Source organism: Notamacropus eugenii, chromosome 7 (genome assembly GCF_028372415.1).
Source record: "Notamacropus eugenii isolate mMacEug1 chromosome 7, mMacEug1.pri_v2, whole genome shotgun sequence".
In the NCBI taxonomy this organism is placed as follows: domain Eukaryota; kingdom Metazoa; phylum Chordata; class Mammalia; order Diprotodontia; family Macropodidae; genus Notamacropus; species Notamacropus eugenii.
This window is the reverse complement of record NC_092878.1, coordinates 129464986-129492578: the sequence shown is the minus strand read 5'-3', so window position 1 is coordinate 129492578 and position 27593 is coordinate 129464986. Positions and strand designations below refer to the sequence as shown.

The following is a 27593-nucleotide window of genomic DNA, read 5'->3' as shown; positions in this document are numbered from 1 at the left end:
AACTGGAAGCATGTCTATTGATTTTGATTATTTTCTCTGAAGTTCAGGGTACTGACTTTTCCCCCTGAATTAAATGAATGATAACATGTGCTCCATTAAAGTGATTGTCAACCTCTTGAAAGCTGCCTCTCATGTTGGGTTTTTTTTTTTTTTTACTTTGTAATTACTATGTAATTTATTTTGTTATTACTATGTAATTTATCTTTACATGTCATCTGTAAAATTAAGATGATACTTTCCCTATTTACATCATAGAGCTGTGAGATTATAGATGTGAAAATGCTTTGCAAAATTTGACGCACTGTACTATGATCATTACAACTTTGTTTTTGGTTCATTATTCTTATTTATTGCCTGGACCTATGATCATCAACGTAGAATACTCCTCTCTCTCTCCCAAAGTAATTTGTAACAAAGTCTTAGGAATTTAGTCAAAAAAAAAATTTTGGTTTCACTAAATAATACCTATATACACCCAGACATATGTACAATGTGGGGAGCCATAGATAGTGAGAATTATTTTAACTGTTCTTTCACCTCTTTCTAAATTTCTAGAAATGACTAATAACTAAGTCATAAAATGGGATTTCAAAATGGAAGAAAAGACAGGCAGAATATAAAAAAAAAGGGTTGGTTTATTCTAATTCCTCCATAAATCTTTTAGAAGCTTTAAAAGAGGAGCAATGTCAGTCAAAAATGGGTTGACAAAAATGTGTTCACAAACAGTAACTGGCTCTCTAAAGCAAAGCAATAATCCCCATTCTCAGGGAAGTGCAAAGCAATTAGTTTTTCTACCAAAAAAAATATATCTGATAAGTATTTGTCAGTTTATCAGAAAGAGGGAAAGCTTGAAGTAATTAACATTTGCTGAGATTAGAAAAACAACAAAAACAAACCTATTGACTGTAGGACCAATCATTGAATGGAAAAATCTTAGAATTATTTCAATTAAACTCAGCAATCAAGCTAAGAAACGATAACTTAAGAAAAAAAATCCATGATGTTCTCTCCATTCTTTTTTTCTATTTTTGTCCTGTTTTATCTATTGACATTTTCTCAAAATAACTGGTCAAAAGGAAGTTAAGATTTCATAAAACAGACTGTTTAATTACCATTCATCCTTTAAAAAAAGTTTAACTTCTTTTTCCCTATTGAATTTGACACTGAATTTCAAAATATTATATTTTTAAAAAGTCTTTATCTGCAAAGTATAGATAAATTGAACCTCTCCTTCAGCTTGGGAATAAATATCTCCTTTTATTTTTTTAAATCAATGAATTCTGTGTAATGTTATAAATGTATTTGTGCAATCACCATCCTACAAAATCCGTTACTGGATCTATCTTAAGCCACCTGCATTAAAGGAAGTCAGATGGCCACACCTTTTAAAACATGAGGAAAATGTCTTTTTTAAGGTATATTCACTGTTCAGGGGATGCTATTAATAGTTGATCTTCCTACGTGAGAGTGTTCTATAGAATCTGCCTTGTGATTAGTCTCCCAAATGCAAAATAACCTGAACATTAGCCATTTTTTCATGAATTCTCTGTGGATCTGTGTGTCATGGTCTTTTAACTAATTAATCAATCAGTAAATATCTATTCAGTATCTACTATGCCAAACAACAGCCTTAGCAATTATTTAGAGACTAATTTTATGGGGGATTTTCTCAAAGATCATAGATTTAGAGCAAGAATATGGCTCAGTGGCCATCTAGTCTAATGTTGTCCTTTTATAGATGAAGAAAGTAAAGCCCAAGGAGATTAAATAACTTATTTAAGGTTACATCAGTAACTAGCATCAGAGGAAAGATTTGTTCCAAAGTCCTCTGACTCCAAAGCAAGTACTCTCTTGTCTGTATTTTACTGCCTCCATAATTCTATTCCTAATGTTAATATTGCTTCGGAGACTACAGATCAGTCATTCCCCTAGAGTTTGTAGTCTTAAAAAGCTGTCTCAGGTACTGAGAAATTAAGTGACTTGCCTATCCTCCCAGAACTAGTAGAGATGAAGTATTGCTTCTCAATGAAGGGGCAAAATGTAGCATAAAACCACTGCTATTTCTAAGAGTTCATAATAGATTAAGAGGGATAAGACAAATTTTTAAAAATATAAAACAATTTATCATATAATAATTTGCCAAATGTGTTATATAGGCAATATATGAAATAAAGAGTTAGAAAAGAGACCTATCATGTAGACTAGAATAATAACAGAAAGATACAATTTTGTTGGACAACAAAACACCTTTTGGAGTTGTGAAAACTTAAACTCTCTAGGCTTCAATTACATCATGTAAAAATAATAATAAACAAAAATTACATTCGATAAAGAATAGTGGAAAGAAAAACAAAAATTCATTGGAAACTAAATAATACTTAAGACTAAGTGGGTCAAAGGACAAATCAGAGTAACAATCAATAATTTCATTAAAGAGAATGACAAGAATGAGACAACATACCAAAAGTGATGGAATTCAGCCAAAGAAGTACTTACAGGGAAATGTATATTTGTAAATGCTTACATTAATAAAATAGAGAAAAAGTAGATCAGTAAATTAAGTATACCACTAAGAAAAAGTAGGAAAAGAACAAATTAAAAATCCCCAATCAAATACCAAATTGGAAATCCTGAAAAATCAAAGGAGAGAATAACAAAATTAAAAATAAGAAAAGCACTGAAATAATAAATTGAACTGGAGCTGGTTTTATGAAAAGACTAATAAAATTGATAAATTTGCTTAATTTGATTTAAAAAGAAAAAAAAGAAACCGAACTTACCAATCATCAAAAATGAAAGGGATGAATTCAACACCAATGAAGAGAAAATTAAAACAATTATTAGGAGTTTTTTTGCCCTATATACAAATATTTGTCCTATGGATATTTACAAAAATATAAATTGTCCAGATTAACAGAAGAAGAAATGGAATATTTGAATAGCCTCATCTTAGAAAAAAAATTAAGCAAGTCATCAATGTACTCCCTAAGAAAAAAATTCAGAGGGCAGGATGGATTTGTAAGAAAATTCTATCAAATATTTAAAGAACAATTAATCCCAATACTATATAAACTATTTGGAAAAATAGGTAAAGAAAGAATCCTGTCAAATTTCTTTTATGACACAAATATTAGGAAAACTATCAGCATAATTGATCAAGATTAGCAAAACCAATAGAAATCATATGACCATCTCAACAGACAAAATACAAAACCAATTCTTATTAAAAACCACTAAATAACATACTAATTAATGTAGATTTCCTTAAAATTGTGAGAAATAACTAACTAAAACCATCAGCAAGCATTTTTTTGTAATAGAGAGCAATTTGGGACCATGCCCAAAGGGCTATACCATGAATACCTTTTGACTCAGCAATGCCACTACTAAGTCTGCATCTCAACAAGATTAAAAATAAAAGAGAAAACAACCTATTTGTACAAAAAAATATTTATAGTAGCTATTATTATGGTAGCTAGGAATTAGTAATTGAGTGGATGTCCATCAATTGGGGAATGGTTGAAGTCATGATATCTGATTTTGATAGAATACTATTGTATTCCACAACTGTATTTCCACAAGAAATGACAAGCTGGATGATTTCAGAAAAATCTAAAATAACTTATATGAAGTGATGCTAAGTGAAGTGCATAGAGCCAGGAAAGCGCTGAAATAATTAAGAAATTTGACAAAGTTTTAAGATATAAAATAAATCCAGATAAATTATCAGTATTTCTATATATTACTAACAAAGTCCAACAGCAAAAGATAGAGAATTTCCATTTAAAATAACTAGATTTGGGAGTCTACCTGCTAAGAAAATTCCAGGAATTATATGAACACAATTATAAAACACTTCTCACATAAAGTCAGATCTAAACAAATAGAAAAATATTGATTGCTAACAGGGAGATTGAGACAATATAGTAAAAATCTACTTATTCATTGTGATACCAATCAAATTACTGAAAGAATTTTTAGAGTTAGTAATTTTTTTAAGAAAATCACCTAAAAGAACAAAAGGTCAAGATTATCAAAGAAATCAATGAAAAAAGAAAAGAACATGTGAAGGAAGGTATCCCAACTGTACCACAAATCAAAGTGATTTATAAAGTGGTAATCATGGAAACAATCTGGAACTGGCTCAGAAATCAAATAGTGGATCAGTGGAACAGACTAGGTAAACAATACACTGTAATAAATGACCCATAGTAATTAAATTTTGATAAACTCAAAGATCCAACTTTTGGGGACAAGAACTATTTGACAAAAAGTGCTGGCAAAACTGGAAAACAGTATGACAGAAACTAGGTATAGACAGAAATATATATATGATTGTGATGGAATACTATTGTACTATATGAAATGACAAGCTGGATGATTTCAAAAAACGTGAAAAAACTTATATGAATTGATGCAAAGTGAAGTGAGCAGAACCAGGAAAGCTCTGTACACAGTAACAGAAATGTCACACAATGAACTGTGAATGACCCAGTTATTCTCAGCAATACAGTGATCCAAGACAATCCCAAAGGAAACATAGTGAAAAATGCTATCTGCCTCCAGAGTAAGAACTGACATTGTCTGAATACAGACTGAAGCATACTACTTTTCCCTTTCTTTTCTTCAAGAGTTCTTGAACAAAATGACTAATGGAAATGTTTTACATGATTGCACATGTATAACCTATCATGTCAGGGAAGGGGAAAGAGAAAAAGATAGAATTTGGAATTTAATATTTTTTAAAAGCCAGTGAGTGTTAAAAAAAAAAAAGTACATGAAATTGAGGGAATATAAAGTATTACTTACAAAAATAAAATGAGGATAATTATCCCTACATTACAGGACTATTGCAAGGTTCAATTGTGTTAATGCATATAAAATTTCCTAAAAACCGTGAAACACTTATATTAATATTTATTATTAAAATGATTTCATGGAACAGATATAAGTTTGGCATCCAAAGCCCAAAGGACTGAGAGTATCATTCATCCCAGTGAGGCTACCATGTGATTCAAACTCTTCAGGGTTTTCTAGGGAAACTCATTTAATCAGAGTAAGGTCAACGTTTTCAACATCAGATTGAACATGGTAGTTATCAACTACCAAAAGATCATGAGATCATACCTTTGGGGTTGAAATAGAAATGATAAAGACAGTCATGAATGGTCAGGTGAGTGTTCAGACCAAGACAGTCATGTATGGCTGAAGTGTTGACAGTCTCATAGTACTTGCTGCAGTGCAGTATAATGGATATACAACCTCAGAGCCAGGAACACTTGCTTCTGACACATAATTGTGAGAAAGACCCATGAATGTTACTGAAAAATCTCAGTTCTCCTGGCAACTCTCAAAAATTTTAATTTGCACACCAGTTGATGACTCATTTGGGTAAAATAATTTTTCTCATCTACATCCCTGAAATTAAAAAACTTAGTCAAAAATTGCAGGCCAAAATGGCTGAGAAAAGGCAGAGACTCTCTTGAGCTCTCCCCAAAACCCCTCCAAAATACTTGAATAATGTCACACAACAAATTCTGGGGTGGCAGCATACATAAAATGATTGAATAAAACAATATTCCAACACAAGACAACTTAGAAGGTTGGCAGGAAAGGACTATTAATCACAGCAGGTTGATAATGGAGAACAATATAGTGTGGGCGGTGCCACAACAAACACGCAGCAGGTCTTGGGAACAACTGAATCACTGGGCACCAGTGGGGGTTTCTGGATCTCTCAGCACACAGACAATAAGAGGGTCAGAATGAGATTACAGAGAACCCTTTTCTGTCACTGGGGCAGGACTCAGATGCATTATCTATATTTGGATCTGGGTCACAGTCCTGGGTCTTGGTCCCAGGGAAAGAAGTACTAAGACACCAGAGCTTGCAGCACAGAGCAGATGGAACCCTGAACCCATTTCTCTACCTAGAGAAGGAACCGATAAGTACGATCTATAGAATAATTTTACACGATTGTATGTCTGTATGCATGTATGTATGTCTATGTAGCCCACCACTAAACAACTAGTTAATCTTACTCACTGCAGGCTCTAATAAAATCTTGCCTAGCAGATTGACCTTCTAACTTGTTTCTTGTCATTGACTTCTTGTCTCCCTATCTATTTTCATATTCTTTCCAATATAATTTTTCCACTTCCCTATTCAGAAGGTATTACTGTCATAATTAAAATCTTCAGTGGTCTTCTCTACTGGCTATTTAATAAAGCATGAACCCCTGACTGTGGCATTCAAAGGCCCTACATACACTCTCTACAACTTACCTTTGCTTCCTTATTTTCAATTACTTCTCTTAACATATTTGATAATCAGGCCAAACTCAATTTTTTTTATCATCCTCTTTCCTCATCCTGTCTTATGCAGCTCTCGGTCACCTTTGTTATTTTACTCTCCCTGTTCTCTGGGTCAGAATAGTAGAATTCCATACAATTTAATTTCTTCCTATTATCCCCTTTAATGAAAACCTGACTTAAGCAATCACCTTCTCCAATCAGTATACTCTGATTTTCCTAAGTGAAAACATCCTCTCTTCTCACATTGTTTTTTGGGTTATGGGGAGGGCCTATTTTCCATTCTTCTTGCATTACTGTTTTTCATACTTGTTGAATATCATCTATTATATTGCAGTTTCCTAGAGGGCAGGAATTGTGGTTTGTTTCATCGTATATTTCCACTACCTAGAACAGTATCTTATGAATAATAGAAGCTTAATAAATATTCTTCTAATTAATTAAATTAATCTAAATTACAGAATCATAAAATATTAAAGGTGGAAAGGAATTGAAGTGTCATATAATCTATCCCTCTGTTTGTAAATGAGAAATCAATAGTAGAGAAAGTTTATATAACTTACTGAAAATCATACAGTCAAAAATAGAAATATCTACTGAATTAAGTCAATACACTCACTGCTTTTCATTAATCCCATGTATAAGAATTAGGAAATCTAATTGCTCCAGAGAAGGTGAGGGTGAGCAGTGATTTCGTTTATACAGGGAACTAACAAATAAAAAACAGTCCCTCTATCAATAAAAGTAACTGCCTAGGACAGAAGTAGGGAATCTGCGGGCCTCAAAGCCAGCATGTGGCCTTCTAGGTCCTTGGGTGTAACCTTTTGACTCAGTCCCAGTTTAACAGAGCAAATCCTTTTATTAAGGGGATTTGTTCTATGAAGTTTGGGTTCAAAGGACTGCACTTCCCTAGGTCCTAGGGAAATAATGAATTCTATATATTTTAAGTATTTTTTTTCTTTTTGGGGTGTGGCAGGCATAATGGGAGACTCATAAGATATTCATTATTTCATTTCTGAAGGGAAATTTCCATGAGGGAATTCTACCAATGAAAGTTGGCATTTACTCTAAAACTTTAAATGGCATTTTATTGAATTACCTGAATCAAGTGATTTGCTCAAGTTCACACAGCTGGTATCATTCAAAGCCAGGACTTGAACTCTAGCCTTTGCACTGTAGAGCCCTTCCAGAAATCTAGCAAATATACCTCACTGTCTCTCATAAAATGAATCTGTAGCAGTATAAGGAAGTCTCTGTTAATTGCTGAAAGGATTGTGTGTAGAATGAATTCTATTGATGTTCAAAGAAGAGGCTATCATTTCTATGGTCTGAATAAAATTCCATCCTGATATGCAATATGAGGATGCGGCCATGACACTAAAGAAGCAGATGTACTTTGAGATAGTCTTCCAGCACCTTGAAAAGACAGTGAGGCAAGTCACTGGAAGAGAACAGAGGGAAGAGAGTGGATTGAGTGACTCTTGGAAAACTTCTCAAGAGTGCTCAATGAATATTGCTTAAGAGTGATAGATGGATACTCCCTACATCAAAAACTCATGTTTTTAAAACACATATTCTTATAGAGATCCTACAAAGGAGGCTAAGAGGCTTAATGGATGGAGAACTGGACTTGAGAGTCAGCAAGACCGACATTTTGATTCTTTCAGATGCCTAGTCACTATAACCCTAAGCAAATCACTCAACCACTTAGTCTCAGGTTTCTCACCTGCAATAGCACCTACCTCATAAGGTTTTTGTCAGGATCAAATAAGATAATAGAAAGTGCTTTGCAAAATTCAAAGTACTATATGAATGTTCCTTGTTGTTGCTCAACAAACCACAAAAGTTGTTGTTTGGCTTTGAATCTTAAGAGACCACTACTTCAAAAATATAAAAAATGACAGTTTGGGTAACCCAAGGATAAAGTAAAAAAATGAACAGTGGGTATCAATCCAGTGCATCACTTCATCTAGAAAATAAGTGATCAGAAAATTCAGTCAGCTAGACATCTAGTTAGAATGGAAAATATCAGATTAATCCAAGCACTGCATTAGTAACACAATAATGTTGGGGAAAAAACCCTAAAAAAATACTTCCAATGGACTAAAAGATACTTTATAGATTAGTAGTAAGAAAGGACAAAGTATTTTAGAGAATGAGAAGATATGGGTGTTTTCATCTCTCATAATCGAGTGAGCACCAACGCCAATATAAATGACACAGTCATTTAAGTATTAAAGTCAGGAAAGGTCCCTAGACCTGACTACAGAAAGAATTCAGTGCTAGAGGCAATAAACTTTTAATTGCACTCTAAAACAGAATTTCAACTTATCAGCCAGGGCTATATTACAGAAGTATGGGGAAATGGTGCTTTTACACAAAAAATAATAATAACAATAATCATTATTGCTAGTGCAATCCTTCCTTCTCATCACAATAAAATCTATAAGAAAATAGTCTATTCATGAGCTGATTTTTTTCCCCTTGGTGAAACCTAGAGAAAGCAGTGATATACTATTGCAAATGATTTTCTGGAGGGACAAACTACATTTTCAACATCAAATAGCTGAGAAATTGTTAGCATGGTAACTAGGGAAACCTAGTATAGGTAAGGAAATGGAACAGATGAAAAATATTGAGACTCATTGGCATAGAGAGATAGCACTGAAATAACTACATTTAACTAAAAGGATATAGTTACTGTTTTTCCTATGCTTTGTTCAAGGAGTGCCTGAACATTTCCTAACAATTTCCCTTTATGCAGTACTTTAAAGTTGGCAAAACCCTTTACATATGTTCTCTGTTTAAGTTTCAAACCCAAAAAGTTTGGTAATAGAGATATTATTACCTCTGCTTTTTTCAGAGAAGGAAAATAAAGTTTAGACATTGTGACTTGGCCATTAGTTCATGGCTAACAAATACCATGGCAGGGATAAATAGAATGAGAGGAAGACTTGCAATACTGGATAATGCTCAGGCCCTTAAGGAAAGAAATGAAAAAGAGGCAACATGGCTGAGAAATCAAGGAAGGGTTGTGACCTAGAATGGTATTGCAAATAGCCATATCCATCAAAAATCACCTCTGGTTATTAGCTAATGACAAGGAGGATCCTGGAGGTAAATGCTGATGCAAGAGAGTAGAGGAGGTAGGAAAAGATTTAAAACACAGAACATCTGCAACCCTACTATCCTACCAGACAGGAGAGTGAGCAACTGGAAAAATGGAAAACTGGAAAATGGTCCCTCAACTTTTCTTTCTTTATAGCTTGGGTTCAAAATGGTCCTTGACTGTTTGACTTTTTTATTTAATCTGTTCAATTATACATTAACTATTCCTTTCAAATTATATCCTACTAACATTCTTTCCCTAAAAGTTTCAAATTTGGGGTGACTCATCATATACCATATGCACTCCTAACCTCATGCTTCTAAGAGAAGTCATACAAAGAAGCAGCAAAGCCTAAAGTCAAACCCTACCTCAGACACTTTCTTGCATATATCGTTCCAGGAAAGTCACAACCTTTATCTGCCTCGGTTTCATCATCTATAGGATGGGAATAATATTAGCACCTGCCTCTTGGGGTGGTTGTGAAGACAAAATAAGATGATATGTTTGCAATTATAAGTGGATAAGGTCGATTGTATGAGTCATTCAAAATTTGGAAAGCACATTGGCTCTCCTCAAAAATGAAATATCAACAACAAGTACAAAATATAAATGCTAGCTACTATTATTGCTCTTGTCAACTGTGCCTTTATTGACTTAAAACAAACCTTGTTTTCTCCTTTATTGACTATTTATAATCCATATAGCAACCATTTCAAACCCTTCTGAGATAATGTGGCAGCAGAAGGAGGGAAAGCTCTAGTTATAGAGGTTTAGGAGAATGTGATTCTAATTCTGCCTCTTTGAGTTACCATATGGTTATTGCAAATCATTTAACCTATGTAAACTTAAATTTCTTCATCTAAAAAATTAATATAATAATAATTACTAAGGTATCTACTTTGCAGGGTATTAAGACGTACAAATGTTATATAAAGTACTTTAAAAAGCTAAAACACTGTATAAAAATCAGATAGCATCATTTTCATCTTTCTTCAAGTCATCATCACCAATCAATATCCTCCATCTTTTAGTAGGAAAGCTCACTTTCTTTAGTAAGATCAATACAATCCATTGTAAGAACTGGTTTTATTCAATTATGTGAATTTATTACATGAGATTTTTTTTCTTTTTCCAGTGGGGCGAGGTGGAATGGAGAGAAAATTATTTGTTACCTGAAACCTGAAAATAGTTTCTTTTTAAAATAAAAAATAACTATTGAAAGGTTCCTGGAATCATCTACTCCATACTTCAAAAACTTTCTGCTCCATCTCCTTTTGATTCAGAGGATGAACATGAGGATGAGGAACATCTTGTTTCTAAGGTCTTTCATGCCATCCTATGCCATCTTGTCTTCATGCTTGTCCCAGTCATTATTCCTTTGCTTTCATCTTCAGTGTCATCTTACTCAAAAACTTCTTATGTTGCTTATAAACAAGCCATGATCTCCCTCATTTTGAAAAAGACTTCACTTGACCATGACATTCCCTCATTCATTCATTTAGTGAACTTTTATTAAAGGGCTACCATATGCAATGGTACAATGTACAATGGTGAAACAAAAGTAGAAACAACACTTCTCCAAAGGATTTGCAAAGCAGTCAAATATTTTCCTGATAAATATTAGGCATAGATACATCTCACTTCCCACTCACTACTCTGTTCTTTGCAATTTAACTTTTTTCTCCAATTATTTGATTTACAATGCTCTCTCATATCTTAAGGAACCACTGAATTGATGAATCCAATTGTCATTTCTCTCAACACCTCATTCACATTTCAGGAACTTTTGACACTGTCATCCTATTCTTTATGTTCATTTCCGTTTGCTCTTTCCTAGTACTTCTAAGGGCATAATGACTCCTTATTAATATTCTTTGTTGTACCCTTATCCATTTCTTTGTCACTCAGACAACAAGTGTCCCTCAAAACTGTTTGGAGTTCTATTTCTTTCCTTCCTTGGAAATCACCTTTTTTACTTTCCTTCTCAATAAAACTTGCTTCCTGTTGTATTTAGGATAAAATATACACTTCTTAGCCTGCCTCCTAAAGGTAATCAATACAATCTTACTTAGTTAGATTTTTTTAGCCTTATTACACATTTACACATACTTTGATGTATCATAAATTCATACCAAACTGAACTGAGTTTCTCATGCTGAAAATTTCCAGACAAAAAATTATTAAATTTTCACTCACCCCCTTTCCCAATCTCATCCAAAATTCCCTATTAAGAGAGAGAGTGCCATCATGTTCCCATACACTCAGGTTCAAAACCTAGATGTCATCCTCAACTTTCTACTCACAGGGACTTCTGAGCAATAAAATGATAGACTAGATATTTTATCCAAAAGAAGGATGGTTTAAAAAAATCCCCCAGACACAAAAATTATCACTGACCTAAGCTCAATTCTCCCCACTCCTCTCCTCACCCCACCTCTCACATTACCAGCAATGAAGCTGTACTAGCAGATCTAAGCGCCATACAGGCTTACAACAAAACCCACCCGCATACCTCAGTATCTCCTCCTTTCCAATACCATCAATACCTCAACTGCTGAGGTATTGTAAAACTTCTTGAATCTGAACAGCCAGCTTGGCCAACATCCTTAAAGAATGAAAATCTCCCAGGGGCTGTAAGCCAGATGCACTCATTTCAGGGAAAGTAGGCTCTGAACTGCTGGTGTCAAGCCAGAGATTTTGGGAAAAGAGAGATTGGAACAAGTTGCTGCATGTGTAGCGTACTGTGCTGTATGTCAGTAAGGCTTTGGCATCAATATAATGGTCATAGCGTCAAGCTGGGACTATTTCTGACCATCCAGAAGTCTCTTAGTGCAAAGACCTAGGCTAGAGAACCATGAATTGCCCAGCACAGGTGGAGGCTGAAACAATTTGAAATCCAGCCCCCAAGGAAACTATAATGAGAGTGGAACTTGTCAGGAAATGAGTGACAAGGAAAATACAGTGGGAAGAGATTGAAAATACCAAAGATTTTGAATATAAACAGATAAATCAAGAAGAAAAATGGTAACAAATGCAGCTAAGATTAGAAGGAAGGAAGAAAACTGGGAAATATTTTAGAGCAAGTTTCTCTTAATAAAAGCCTCATTTTTCAAATATATAGAGAACAGAGTCAAATTTATAAAAATATAAGTCATTCCTCAATTTATTCATGGTCAAAGGATATCAAAGGAAGTTTTCAGAAGAAGAAATCTAAGCTATCTATAGTCATGTGAAAAAACACCTTCAGGTGACTGCTTCCTTTGTGGGACTATATAACAAACTGACAAGATGCATAAAAGTAAGAAGGTGAGTAGGCAGAAGGGGAAGAGACAGCAATGTTCTGGGTTCAAGTGCTGGCAATGAAGGGATATTGATCTCTAGAGTGGCAGAAAAAAAAACCTATAGGGAAGTGGGTGAGTGAGGAGAGGGGAAAGATTGAAACAGAGAGGGAAGGGCACAAAACATTACAAATAAATGAAGAAAAGCAGAAATTTAAATTCATCCTTTTAAGACCACAAAGCAATTAAAATTATACTCAGTAAAGGACCATGAAAACATAGATTTAAATTAATTGGGAATTACACAATCTGTTCTCAGAGAATGAGTGGGTCAGAGAACAAATCACAGAAGCATTATATTGATACACTAAAAAGAATGACAACAATGAGATAGCATATCAAAATTTATAAGATGCAGTCTGAGTAGTACTTAGGGAAAAATTTATATTTCTAAATGTTCACATTAATAAAATAGAGAAAGAACAGATCAATGAATTGGGAATGCAATTTTAAAAACTAGAAAAAGAATAAACTAAAAGACCCCAATTAAATACCAAATTGGAAATCCTGAAAATCAAAGGAGAGATTCATAAAACTGAAAGTGGAAAAAAAAAAACATTGAACTAATAAATGAAACTAGGAGCTCACTTCACAAAAGAACAAATACAATACATATGCAATTGGTTAATTTGATTTAAAAAGGAAAACCAAATTAGCAGTATCAAAAATAAAAAAGTGTTCAACAAAAAAAAATTCAATATCAGTGAAGCTAAAATTAAAACAATTATTGGGAGCTATTTGCCCAACAAATGTGACCCAAAAAATTCAGTAAATCTGACCACCTAAAATGTGAATGAATATTTTAAAATATATATAAATTGTCCAAATTAACAGAAGAGGAAAGAGAATACTTAAATAATAGTATTTTTGAAAAAAAAAAAGTTGAACTAGTTATAAATGAGTGGCCTAAGAAAATGTTATCTAGGATCAGGATTTACAAGTGAATATTACCAAACTTTTAAAAAGCATTTAGTTTCACTACTACATAAACTAAATGGGAAACCAGACCAAGCCTTATCAAATTCCTTTTCATGGCACAAATATGGTGCTGATATGCAAACTAGAAAGAACAAAAACAGAGAAAAAAACTTATAGTCCAATTTCCCTACTATATATTGACATTAAAAAATTTAAATAAAATTCTAGCAAGGAGAATACAGCAATATGTTACAAAGATTATATATTATAACAAGGTGGGATTTATACCAGGAATGTATAGCTAGTTTAATATTAGAAAAACTATCAGCATAACAGACCAAATCAATAATGAAACCAACAAAAAAATCATATAATCATCTCAATAGATACAGAAAAACATTTGACAAGATACACTAGAAAGCATAGGAATAAAAAGAGCTTTCCTTAAAAGAAGTGGTAATTATCTAAAATCATCAACATGCATTGTCTGTAATGGCGATAAAGTAGAAGGCTTTCCAATAACATCAAGGTTGAAGCAAGGATGTACATTATCACCACTATTATTCAACATTGTTCTAGAAATACTAGCTATCGCAATAAGACAAGAAAACGAAATTGAAGGAATTATAATAGGAAATGAGGAAACAAAACTATCACTCTTGGCAGATAATATGATGGTATGTAGATGACTTAGCTATTCTCAGCAATACAACAATCCAAGATAATTCTGAGGGACTAATGATGAAAATGCTATCATCTTCAAGAGAAAGAATTGATGGAGCCTGAATGTAGATCAAAATGTGCCTTTTAAAAAAATATATTTTCCTTCAGATTTTTGTTTGTTTTCTTTCACAATATGGCTAATATGAATATGTTTTGCAGAACTGCATATGTATAATCTATATCAAACTGTATGCCTTTATAAGGAGGAGGCAGAAGAGGGAGGAAGGAAAAATTTCCATGCAATCAAGAAAAAAAATGCAAATTAAATTTCAAAAAAGGAGGGGGAAATCAAATTGGTCTTTCTTTTGCGCTGTGAGTGGGTGCCACTGATGAATATTAGTGAAGAGCCCTAGGTCATTGAAGTGAAATAAGGACCTTGCATTAGAAGAAGTCTGGAGGATTTAGTGTTTGAAATGTCTATTTGTCCTGGTGGAGGGAGGAAGTGGTATGTGTAAGCTTTAATCCCTAGGGGGAACTGGAATCTGGGTGAGTTGGAGAGCATGAACACAAAGACGAGATTACCAGGCTAATGTTTGGTTTTTTTTAAAGACCAATAAGGAAGGGTATAGATCAGTGATGGGCTATATAATCAAGTATGTTATAGGGGAAGACCCCTTGTAATGGCAATTTAAATGGGAAGATCTTTCCTATTCATTAATAGGACCATGTAACCTGTCTGCATAACATGGATCCTGTGGTGGGAGGAATTTGCTGAATGGGTAGAATAGGAGGTAGAGCTAGAGTGGAGCTGAGGGGAAATTAGTGAGAGAGCAGTCAGAATAGAAGGATGCAGGAAAGCTCACAGCTGACTGTGAGAGAATGACATTTTGTTTAAGGGAGCCTATCTGTGATTTGTTTAATGCTTGGGGATGGTGTTGCCCTCTTCATTGTTCTTCTGTATAGATTTTTGCTACTATGATGGATTTAGCTTTCTGGTGTCTGAATAAATGTTTTGGTTCTGTCTTCCACATGGAGAATCTGTTGTATTTTGAGATTCAGAATTGTGCCAGGATATTCATGCCTACTGTAGGTGCTACGAATATCACATTGGCATTACATCCCTGTCATGGTGCAATAGTAGCTGGAACCATGACCTGGAGACAGGAAGAACTAAATTCAAATTTCACCTGGCCCACTTATTAGCTGTGTGACCCTGGGAAAGTCACTTAACCTATTTGCCTCAGTTTCTTCATCTGTAAAATGGAGATAATAATAGAACCTACCTCCTAGGTTGCTGTGAAGAAGAAATGACATAGTAACTGTAAATTACTTAGTACAATATCCAGCACATAGTATATACTATATAGATGTTAGCTGTTATTGCTATGATGATGATGATGATGATGAATTGCCACTGTTCTATAAATTAGGCACATCAGAAAAGGGGAATCCCTGGGTCAAGCCCTACAAGGAATTAACAGAAAGGACCTAAAGGGAGCATCCTGCAATAACTTGAAACAACAATAGCATGAGGAGCACCGACTAAAAAGAAAGCACAGAGAATGAAGGGTAAACAGAAAGAGAAGACAAATAATAAAGAGACTGAGATCAATACTTTTTGGAGAGGGCTCCAAAAATGAAATTTAAAATTAAGGAACAGTACTAGCTAAAGGGAAGGAGATGAAGGGTGAATATATAATGAGAACAGGGGATTGCAGGTTAAGGAAAGAGATTGAATGGGAGCAGGTGGGAATAGGGGCATTTTAAAAACAAATTAAAGAAAAATAGCTGAAGGAACACAATGCTTTGTTTACAACAGATGAGAGAACTTAAAATTGAAAAGTTTCTGCAAGACAACACCAAGCGTCCAGTGAGGGGAAGGGAAAAGAGGTGGTCAAGTGGGAGAAAATATCATTTTTTCAAGTTCTCTGATAAGGACTTGGTGGATATATAGATATAAAGATAGATAGATAGATATGGACATATCTATACATAGATACATATAGTTATTTGTTACATATATGTATATTTGCATATATGTTCTACATATACACACTTATGTATGGATGTTTATGTATATAAGTAAGAGTTATTCACCAATAGATAGTCAAACGTGAATAGTTCTCAAAACTGAAAAGTATTTACAACCACATAAAAATGCCCCAAATCACTAATAAAATTGCAAATCAAAAAAACCTTGAGGTTCACCTCTCACCCTGCAAACTGTCAATGATGACAAAAATGGCAACACCATATTGAAGGTACTGAGTAAGGATAGTCACATTAATACACTGTTAATGGAGCTATGCAATTGTACTACTGTGTTGGAAACAATTTGGAATTATGCAAATAAAGTGAGTAAAGTGTCCATTGCTTTTGAACCAGGGACTCAAATAGTGAATTTATAGCCCAAAGAAGCCATTATAAAAGGGGGGGGGGAATTCTTATATACTCCAAAATGTTTGTAACAGGATTTTTTGGAGATACATAGATATCAATCAAGTAGAAATTGGATAAACAAATTGTTTTAGATGAGTGTAATGAAACATGCTACAAGAAATTATATGTGTGATGAATTCATAAAAGCATAAAAAGATGTACATGAACTAATGCAGAGCAAAGTAAGCAGAACAAAAAAAGTAATATAAATATTAATTACAATTTAAATAGAAATGATATACCAAATGAATCAAAAGTAAGTATAACAAAATTATAAAATCAAATGGGACTTAATGAAAAGGTATTAGAAGATATTCTCAACCTTCTTATGAAGGTAGGAGGTCCAAAAATTCGCTTTTTCACTGGCTGTCCCTTAAGCCTGATATTTTCTTCATAATTTCTGCCTTCTAGCTGTCCAGTTTTCCTTCAACACTAGTTTCAAATCTCACTTTCAGCAAGAGAACTTTACTATTTCTCTTCAATTGTTTTGCCTTTCTTTTGACATTAACTCTGAATTACCTATCTATCTATCTATCTATCATCTATCTATCTATCCATCTATCCACCTATCCACCTATCCATCCATCCATCCATCCATCCATCCATCCATCCATCCATCTATCTATCTATGTCTTATACTTACATTTACATTCTGTGTTTTCTCCCACAATAGAATGTGAGCCCCTTGAATGACTGGTTTTTTCCTCTTTTTTGTTTGTTTATTCTGCAACACATAGCTCAGTGCCTGGAACAAGACAAGCACTCAAAAAAAAAATGCTTGTTGACTTTCCATGCCACCTCTTATCTTCATGCCCTGGAATGAACTACCAAATATCTACCTTCAGAAGGCTTATCTTTAAAACTCCATTTAATGATACTTCTACATATTCTCCATGCATCTTTCCCTGATGTCTCTAATTCTCCAAGGGCTCTTAATTTTTTGTGTGCATAATGGAATTTTCCTGCAATATGCTAAAGCCTATGGACTGTTTCTGGATGTTTTAAAATGCATAAAATAATAAGATTACAAAGAAAACAAATTATACTGAAATTACTTGTCTAAGTAAATATACCTACATACATATGTATGTACAGATATATATAAATAAATATAGATATAGAGCAAGAGATAGAGAGATGGAGCTAGATACAGAGAAATATAGATTAGATATAGATAGATATAGACATTCCTAGAGCTTATTTCTCTCTCTTCTTTTTCACTACTTTGTATTTTTCTTTTCATGCAAATCCTCTGTCTCCCCAGACCCTACCAAGGAGAATATGAAGTTTTTTTGAGGGGAGAGATTATTTTATTTTCTGTCTTTTTGTCCATAGCTTCTTTGCAGAACTTACATATAATAGGACCATAAGAAATATTTAATTAATAGAATTTTCTTGAGTTTAGTCATTATTTCACAGTTTTTTTAAAAAAATCTTTTAAAAAAAGATAAATTAGAGTTATGGAGGACAGAACTCGCAAAGCCAAAGATCACCAGATTATAAAAAAATGAACAAAATCTTACCCTAATAAAAATTCTATACAAATAATAGTATACTAAATGGAAATTAATGATTTAAATAAAATCAAAAAAATGAGAAAGCTGAAGAAAATATGAGATACCTTTTATTAAAAAATAACTGACATGTAAAATAGGTTAAGGGGAGATAAAATCAAAGACTACTTGAAATTAATTACTGAAAAGAGAGCCTGAATTTTATAGCTCAGGAACTCATTAAAGATAATTTCCCAGATATATAAGAAGTAAATCTGAATACAGATATACTCTGATCATATCCTGAATAAAACCACCAAATGAAAACTTCAAGAATATCATTTTCAAAATTCAGAAATCCAGCAAAAGAAAAAATATTTTAAGTAAAAGAAAAGGCAGAATACAAATATTGAAGAAACACAATCAAAACAACATAAGATTTATCAGTTATCATCTTAGTGAAACAGAAAGCATGGAATAAAATATTCCAGAAGAATATGAAAAAAAGATCTACAATCAAGAGAACCTTTCTCAGAAGAATGGATTACTTAGCATCCTACATGGGAAAAATAGAATTTCAATAAAGTGGGAGATTTTCAAATATTCCTGATTTAAAAAAAAAAAAGAGTTGTAAAGGAACTTTGAAATACAAATGTAGAAGTAAGGAGGAAAATTTAAAACAGTAAAAGCGAATAACCAGAAGTGACGTTATAAAGATGAACTCTTGACATTCAAATAGAGATTATATATGTTACAAAGGTTATTTTGGAATCTTCATATTAAAAGAAGTCATAGAAGTAACTGAGAAGGAAGACGTAGTAATAATGTTGCAATGTTTTGAATATATTGTAAGAAAAAAGGAGAAAGTGAGGCCAGTGACCTAGCACAGCCCTCTCTCAATTAAATCCAATTCACTTGCAAGTCATGGCATCATTTTTCTGATGCCATGGTCCTCTTCAAGAACAAATGGGGAAAAAACAACAAGAAAGAAATAAAATGGAGAGGTAAGATGTGTTAAAGAAAAACAGATGGGAGAACTTAAGAATTAATTTGGTTGTACAAGGAGAACGATATGTAAACATGAAAGGAATTGAAGGAACGGGCATCACTAGAATTTCATTTTCATCTAATCTTGCCAAAGACAGGGAGAACACGTACACACACACACACACACACACACACACACACACACCCACACACACACACCACGTTTTTGGTGTAGAAATATATTCCATTCAACAGGAATACAGAGAGAGGAGGAAGAAAGGAAATGAGAATGCAAAGGGAGGCTAGATTCAGAGAGGGATTAGTCATAAGACAAATATTAGTCATAAAACAAACATTAAAAGTGAAGAAGGCAGTAAAAGTTGAAGGAAAGAGAGAAAAAGATGATAGCTTGCAATAAACTGGAAGAGAGGCATATAGAGAAGAAGAAGTATTTCTTAGAATGGAGGAGAATGGGATAAACTCATCTACATAATGGAATAGTCTAACAGAATGGATTTCAAAGCAAAATCTAAAAATGTGTTCGAAGCACATGTAAAACATAAGGAGTAATGAAGACTTTAAATGAGGGGTTGAAGCAAGGTCTATTTTTTTGCATCAGCTAACCAGAAAAAAAAACCAGAACCAATTGTGATTTCATACAAGGCATCAGCAGAAGAACAGGTTTGATTAAAGGAAATGAAGAGGGAAACTATATTTTGATGAAAGGTAATATTGATAATGAATTTACTTCAGTATTTAATATATATGCACCCAATGGCAAAGTTGATAAATACATAAAGGAAAACTAATTTAATTAGAGGGAGAAATAGACAATAAACTATAACAATGGGGGATTTAATTTACCCCATAAGCTGTAGGTGAATCTACACCAAAAAAAGAAGCTAATGACATGGAATTGTAGAGAAAATAAATAGACGTAATAGACATATGGCAATTACTAAATATAAATAGAAAAGTTTATACATATTACTCAATCCTCCATTGAAATTTTACAAAAAGTTCATCATATCTTAGGACATAAAAATTTCAGAAAATTTCAAAAAGGAAAAAAGTCCTATAGGTCCTTTAATGATCTTAAAGCAATAAAAATAAAATATGTCCACTGAAAAGTATTAAAAAGTCAACTGGAAAAATATAATAATAAATAACTTTTGAATCAAAAACAAATTATAAAACAATACATATTTTCATTAAAAATAATCACAACAGTGAGACAACATTCTGAATTTTGGGAAGGATTCAAAGCAGTTCTTACAAGAAAATTTATATCTTTAAATGCTCTTATTATATGTATACACACATATGTCAACATATCTTTAGACATGTATCTAGAGATATAGATATATCAACATATATTGAATGAATGTAAAAAATACAATAGAAAACCAACAAAATTTTGAAATGTTAACAAAATGAAAAAGACAAATTGATAAAAAAAAAAAAAAAGCTGGAAGTTGTTTTTTTTCTGAAACTAAGAAAGATAAGCCATTACCTACCTTGATTAAAAAGAAAGCTTTTACTTTGTTTTTTTAACTAAATTATCAGTATCAAAAATGGAAAAGGAGAATTCAGAAACTATGAAGAGGAAATAAAGAATATTATCAAAAACTATTTTATCCATCCATACACCAACAAAAGAAAAGTTAGATAATTGATATTTAGACAGATATAAAATATCAAACTAGAACAAAAACAGATAATTTGAAGAACCTAATTTCAAAGGAAGAACTTATGAAAAATTCATAAATGAACATCCAAAGGGAAAAATAACATTTTCAAAACCAGATAGATCCACAATTGAATGTTAACATTCAAAGAACAATTAATTCTAAAACTAGCCAAATAAGGGCAAAATATCATTTTCTCGTGGTAGAGAAAGTTAACATGATAAGATGATGATATTACCTAAATATGTGTAAAAAGCACCATAAAGATTATACACTAGTACCAGAAATGTAAAGTTGGTTTAGTATTAGAAAACTATAAGCTTAATGAACCATATTAATAACATAATTCACAAAAACCATATTACTATATGAAGATGAAAAAAGACTTTTTGACAAAATACAGTGCTCGTTCCTGTTAAAAGAAAAAATAGAAATAAATGGGTATTTCCTTGAAATCCTAAACAGTCTACATCTAGACTGAACATTACCAGGACTTGGGTCCAGTACTACTGTTAATTCCTCACTTGTGGTCCTATTCTCTGTCTTTTGATCCTGTCTTCTTCCTCAATTCAATTCAACTAAAATTGAGAAATATTTATTAAATGCCTTCTAGGAATAAGAATTTTAGACAGAAATAGTGTACATCTTAAAACAAGAGCTATTATTATATTTAGTGGTGATAAACAGAAACCCTTTCCAATAAATTATTAGGTAAAATTATGACAGCCATGGTTATCATTTCTCCTTGGCATACTACAAATGCTTTCTGTAGAAATAATGCAAGAAAAAGAAATTGATGGAATAACCATAGGTAAAGAAATAAAATTATAACTTTTTCCCCCAGAGGACATAATTGTATACTTGAGTCAACTGAAAAATTAATTGAAGCATTAATAACTTTAGCAAACTTACAGGATATAATGTAAATCCTCAAAAAACAATAAGTAATTATTCAATATCATACCAATTCAATTATCAAAGTATCACTTTAGAAACCTTCAAAAAATAACAAAATTCATATGAAAGAAAAAATAGAATATGAAGAGAAATAATGAAAAAAATATGAATAAGGGGATGTAGCATTTCCAGATCTCAAATAATACTATGAATTCATTATTATCAAAACATTTTGGTATTGCTTAAGAAACAGAGATTTCTGGTATGATAGGTTAAAAAATAAAATTAAGGGATGAAAAAATGGAATACATTGGGAGAAGGGGTGAAGGAGAGAGAGAGAGAGAGAGAGAGAGAGAGAGAGAGAGAGAGAGAGAGAGAGAGAGAGAGAGAGAGAGAGAGAACGGCACAAATTATCTCACATAAAAGAGTAAGGAAAAGTGTTACAGTGGGGGGAAATGGGGAAATAAGGGGAGCCACTTGAACTTTACTCTTTTCAGAATTGACTCAAAGATGAAATAACATACACACTCAGTTTAGCATAGCAATCTATTACCCAAAGGAAAGTAAAAAGATAAGGGGAATAATAAGAAAAGAGGCAACAGGGTGAGGGGAGGTTGATGGAGGGGAGGACAGAATAGGGAGAGCAGCAGTCAGGAGCAAAACACTTTTGAGGATGGACAGGGTGAAAAGGAGACAGAGAGTAAGATAAATAGAAGAAATCAAATTGAGGGAAATACACAGTAATCATAACTATGAAAAAATTTATAAGCTTTTTTCTGATGAAGACCTCACTTCTCAAATACAGAGAGAACTGAGTCAAATTTATAAAAATAAGAGACATTCCACAATTGATAAACAGTCAATGGGTATGAACAAGCAGTTTTCAGACAAAATAAATTATAGTCATGAAAAAATGTTTCAAATCACTGCTGATTTGGGAAATAAAAAATGTTTTATTTGCTTTCTGTTCTGAGGTACCAGACCACACCTATCAGACAAGCTAATATGACAAAAGAGAAAATGGCAAATGTTAGAGGCCATATAGGAAAATTAAACATTAATGCATTGTCAGTGAAGTTCAACCATTCTGGTGTTCAACCATTCTGAAGAAGAATTTGGAACTATGACCAAAAGGCTACATAATTATGCATATCCCTAGACCCAGTAACACCGCCACTAAGTCTGTATCCCCAAGAGACAAAAAGGGGAAAGGACCTATATGGAGACAAATATTTATAGCAGATCTTTTAGTGATGGAAAAGAGTAGGAATTTGAGTGGAAGCCCATCAACTGGAAAAATGTCTGGAGAAGTGTTATACAATTGTGATGAAATACTATTATACTATAAGACGATTAATAGGATGTTCTCAGAAAAATCTGGAAAGACTTACATGAACTGATGCAAAGTAAAATAAGCAGAATCAGTAGAACTTTGTACACAGTAACAGCAATATTTTGTTATGATCAACTGTGAAGAACTCAGTTATTCTCTGTAATAAATTGATCCAAGACAATTCCAAAAGACTTATAATTAAAAATGCTATCCACTTTCAGACAAAAAACTGATGGAGCCTAAATGTAGGTCAAAGCATATACTTATTTAAGCCTCATTTTTCTTTGGGGTTTTTTTGGTCTGTATTCTCTTTCACAAAATGACTAGCATGGAAATAAATATTTCCAAGACTGTACATATATGGCCTATTCAAAAAATATTTCCTTTGCAAAGAGTGACATGGGCAGGAGGAGACGAAGAAAATCTGAAGCTCAGAATTATAAAAATAATTAATGTTAAACACTCTTTTTACATATAATTGGATGAAAATGAAATGTTAAATTAAAAAAAAAACAAGATATTGATCAAGGGAACAGATCAAGTATAAAACATCAAGAGTCAAATCTGTCGAGAGCTTTAGTATTCAATAAATGCAAAGGTCCCAGCAACCAGGACAGATATCATTATTTGAGTCTCTATTCTCTAAAAGGAAAATTAAGTAGCACTGTAAGAGAAATTAGGCTTAGACCAATATCTTTCAACTTACATAAATAAGATCCAAAAGGAATGACTTAGATGCAAAATGATATATTACAAATTATAAATGAAGAATTATATGTCAGATCCATAGATAGGAGACCCTCACAAAAATATGTATATATATGTACACATGTGTGTGTATATATGTATATATACATATAGATAGACAGATATAAATATAAACTTATGAAACAGTGCATTCCCTTTCACTCAGCTATACAACTGCTAAGCCTAGGCTCAAACCAAAGAAAAGAATGAAGAAAATATCCTATATGTACATAAATGTGTACAGGAAAGTAGAAGGATATATAAAAACTGAAGAATTCCTGAATTATTTGTGGTATATAAGTGTAATGGAATATTACTTTGTTTTAAAAAATAAGGAAATATATAATTTCAAAAAGACACAGAATGGCACATGAATTGGTACAGAGAGAGACAAAGAGAGAAAGAGAGAGAGAGACAGAGAGACAGAGAGACAGAGAGAAAGAGAGAGAGATCTGCATTCTACTTTACCAACCACAGGGGAAGAAGAACTTTAAAAATGAAAACAAAAAACACAACCACATAAAAATGTTTCTTCTGAAACTCAGAAGAAAACTACCAAACACAGTATGAATTTCATTCGATGGAACTAGAATGTTTATTAAGAACCTACTATATGCGGTCACATTCTATATACTGGCACCTACTGTATACATAGTAAGCACCTAAGACACTAGGATAGGTGCTCGGCACACGAAGAGAAAAAGATGACACAGTTTCTTACCTTGATTATATGAGACTACCCAAATAATTCTAATACTATGCAGTGAGTCATAGGTAAAAGACAGATAGTGACCTAGTTAGAGATGCAGAAGCAGCTGGCAAGAAGAGCTCTGAGCAGCTGATGTTGTTTCTTTGCCTGTGACCTGCTCCACTCCTCCTTTCCTTTCTGCCTCAGACACTAACCCTTACTTACCCAAAGAGCTGCTGCTATCACCTGCTATGCTGTTTCTCTAAAGAGCAACTGCTGGTCTCTGTTTCTTACTTAGCTTTTTCCAGTTGCCATTTGCTGCTCGACTTCTCTTTTTCTAACTAGCTACTACCATTGGTTAGAGCTGTTTTTGAATTCTGAGACATCTTCCTCAAAAAGAATATGATGTCTCCTTTAGAACACTGCTCAAGTCTAGAATTATCACAGCTCATTACTTAGCCACCTCCAGTCAGTGGAGAAAAGAACCCCACAGGCAAGATCTTTCTTTTCTCAAAATTCTCTCTCTTTAGCGGAATTCTCCCAGGACCCCTTGATATTTAGGTTCAGTTAAGTAAATACTTTTCAGTCCCTATCAAGCTGCTGGAAGTACTAAGTAAACTGCAGAGGAGCTTTGACATACCTCAATTAAACAAGCAGGGACACTGAAGCTGAAAAATCTTTGCCCTGCATTCAAGGCCATTATCCTTCTTGCACAGAATTTTAGAATTAAGGGAGTTTAAAGATCATCTAAATAACTCCCTTAATTTTAAAGTTCAGGAAACTGAGGCCACAGAGATTAAATTAATTGCTTCACACAATAATTAGTGACAGAACACCATCTCAAAATTAGGACCACCATTCTAAGAGGAAAAGTGGGGATGATGTTATAGTTTTCCAGTCGGTGAAATCTATGCTTTGTTGTACAATTTAACTGAATTTGTGTAATAAATAATTTTACATTCCTTTACTCTTCATTTATAAAACCAAGGTTATACTTCTTCCTTCCTAGTGACTATCTATTGAATCAAGTAAAATAAAACAGAACTTTCTTGATATAATTTTAATTTTTTCTTTTTGTCCCAAACATCTCACACATGATAAGTACTTAATAAATGTTTTTGAAGTGAATAAGTATGGAGCAGTATTTCAATAAAATTAAATTAAATTTTTTTTAGAGCTATTGGTCAACCCTCTTGGACCAAGCAGGAGCTAGAACAGCAACCTGGAAGCAAGAATTTGTTTATTTGAAATCTTCCTCTTCTTTTTTTAGAGGTTTGTTCTTTAAATGTCTCCATTTGTCTAGGAACTCCTTGGTTACTGTACCTCAACCTTCACTGAGGCTACAGGATTTCCTGGGGGAGCCTCATAGAGTTAATAAGTTTCTTCTCCAGGGAAACCAGTCCAAGGACCTCTAGTCCCTTCCTCAGACCCTCATTTCTCCTTTCCACCTGCCTAGATATCTTTTAAGGTCAAGTCTAAGTATTTAGCCCCCAAATATTTTTTTTCTAATATATATGGAAGAATTTGCATTAGTATCTCTTCATCTTCAAATACAGATTTATAAAAAGAGAAGGGAAGAAAGGAGACATCAATTATATTCTTTTTAGAAACTGATGCTTGAAAATTTTGTAATCTTTCAATATTTTCACATTAAAATTTTAGGGATTTTTCACTACATTACAGCAAATTTTATTTTTCAGTCCTCTCAACTATTCATTCTAATACAGTTCATTCAATTGGACTCCACTAATTTAAGATTTGTAATAATTATAATTATTTCTGGAATCAGGAACAGTTATAGATGAGAGTGTGAGTGGAGAAGGGAGGTCTAGTTTATGGAATGTTTCAAATGTCAGGCTGGACAATTTGGAATTTATTCATGGTGGCTAAAACAATACCCATCACAAAGTGAGTACTTATTGAACCAATAATTGACTAATATTGGCTTTGTGTTAACTTAGAATCCTTTCCACATCTGTCTTCTAGATAAGTTAGCTGTTACTACACATCTGCAGAACAGTTGAATTTAAAGACATAGGAGGAAAAAAGCTGGTTCCAACATCTCTAAGGAACACAACAGCCTTTCCTATATTAATTTTCCATTTGACCAATTATGAAAAAAAGAAATAGCCAAGGTCTCCAGACTGATGTTCCACAAACTGACTATTATACTGTGAATTTAAAACTTAATGAACTGACAAATGAGAGTGTCAGAGATCAAGGTAAGCCTTCTTTGTGGTTAATCAGTAGTTATGTTGTAGTTGAGAGACTGAGTGTGCCTATGAGACCCAGGCTGGAAATGTAACTGCCGCTCACAGGCCCAATCCCACTATTGATTAGCAGGGAAGCTTTGACCTGCTCCTTTGATTGTCCATAGGGAAGATGGTGGTACCCCACTCCCAGGAGATCACCATAATGATATCAGACTTGGTATGGAAACTCTATCTGCTGCAGCACGAAACTCCTGATTTTAAAAGATCCACCAGCCTCAAACTCCATTTTAGCAATAAATACAGGCACGCACCATCATGCTAGGAGCCAGTCAGTGCAGTCCCAAGGAATCTGGTGATCTGGGTGGAATTCTCAACGTGTCTGGTTTATATTCTTTTTTGTGAATTACTCTGGAAAAAAAAATGTTTTGCTGTAAGGTTAGCACCCTAAAGGGTAGAGTATAGCAAGGTCAGGGAGGGCAGCGAAGACTCTTTATCCAAAAGGCACTAACAATAGCACTGGATGATCTTTCTGAATTTTATTCACTTAGACATCAGTAATACAAGAAAAATTGAAAATATCCACTAATCTTAATGAGCTTGCATTGTACTATACAATTGAGGAAAAACCAAATGATTTCAGGTAAGTGCAGCATGGTGGTATCTGAGGCTACAAGACTCTGACAGTAAGACAAGGATGATGCTATAGACGCAGTATCTTAAAAGTTATTAATTCAAGCATATCATATTTACTTTTGGCACACACTTATGC

The 27593-nt window shown here is 33.3% G+C and overlaps 1 protein-coding gene across 2 annotated transcripts in view; it reads right to left on the bottom strand.

Moving 5' to 3' along the window:
- GRID2 (glutamate ionotropic receptor delta type subunit 2) overlaps positions 1 to 27593 on the bottom strand; it is a 1741897-nt gene that overhangs the window by 1579544 nt on the left and 134760 nt on the right. The window lies entirely within an intron of this gene.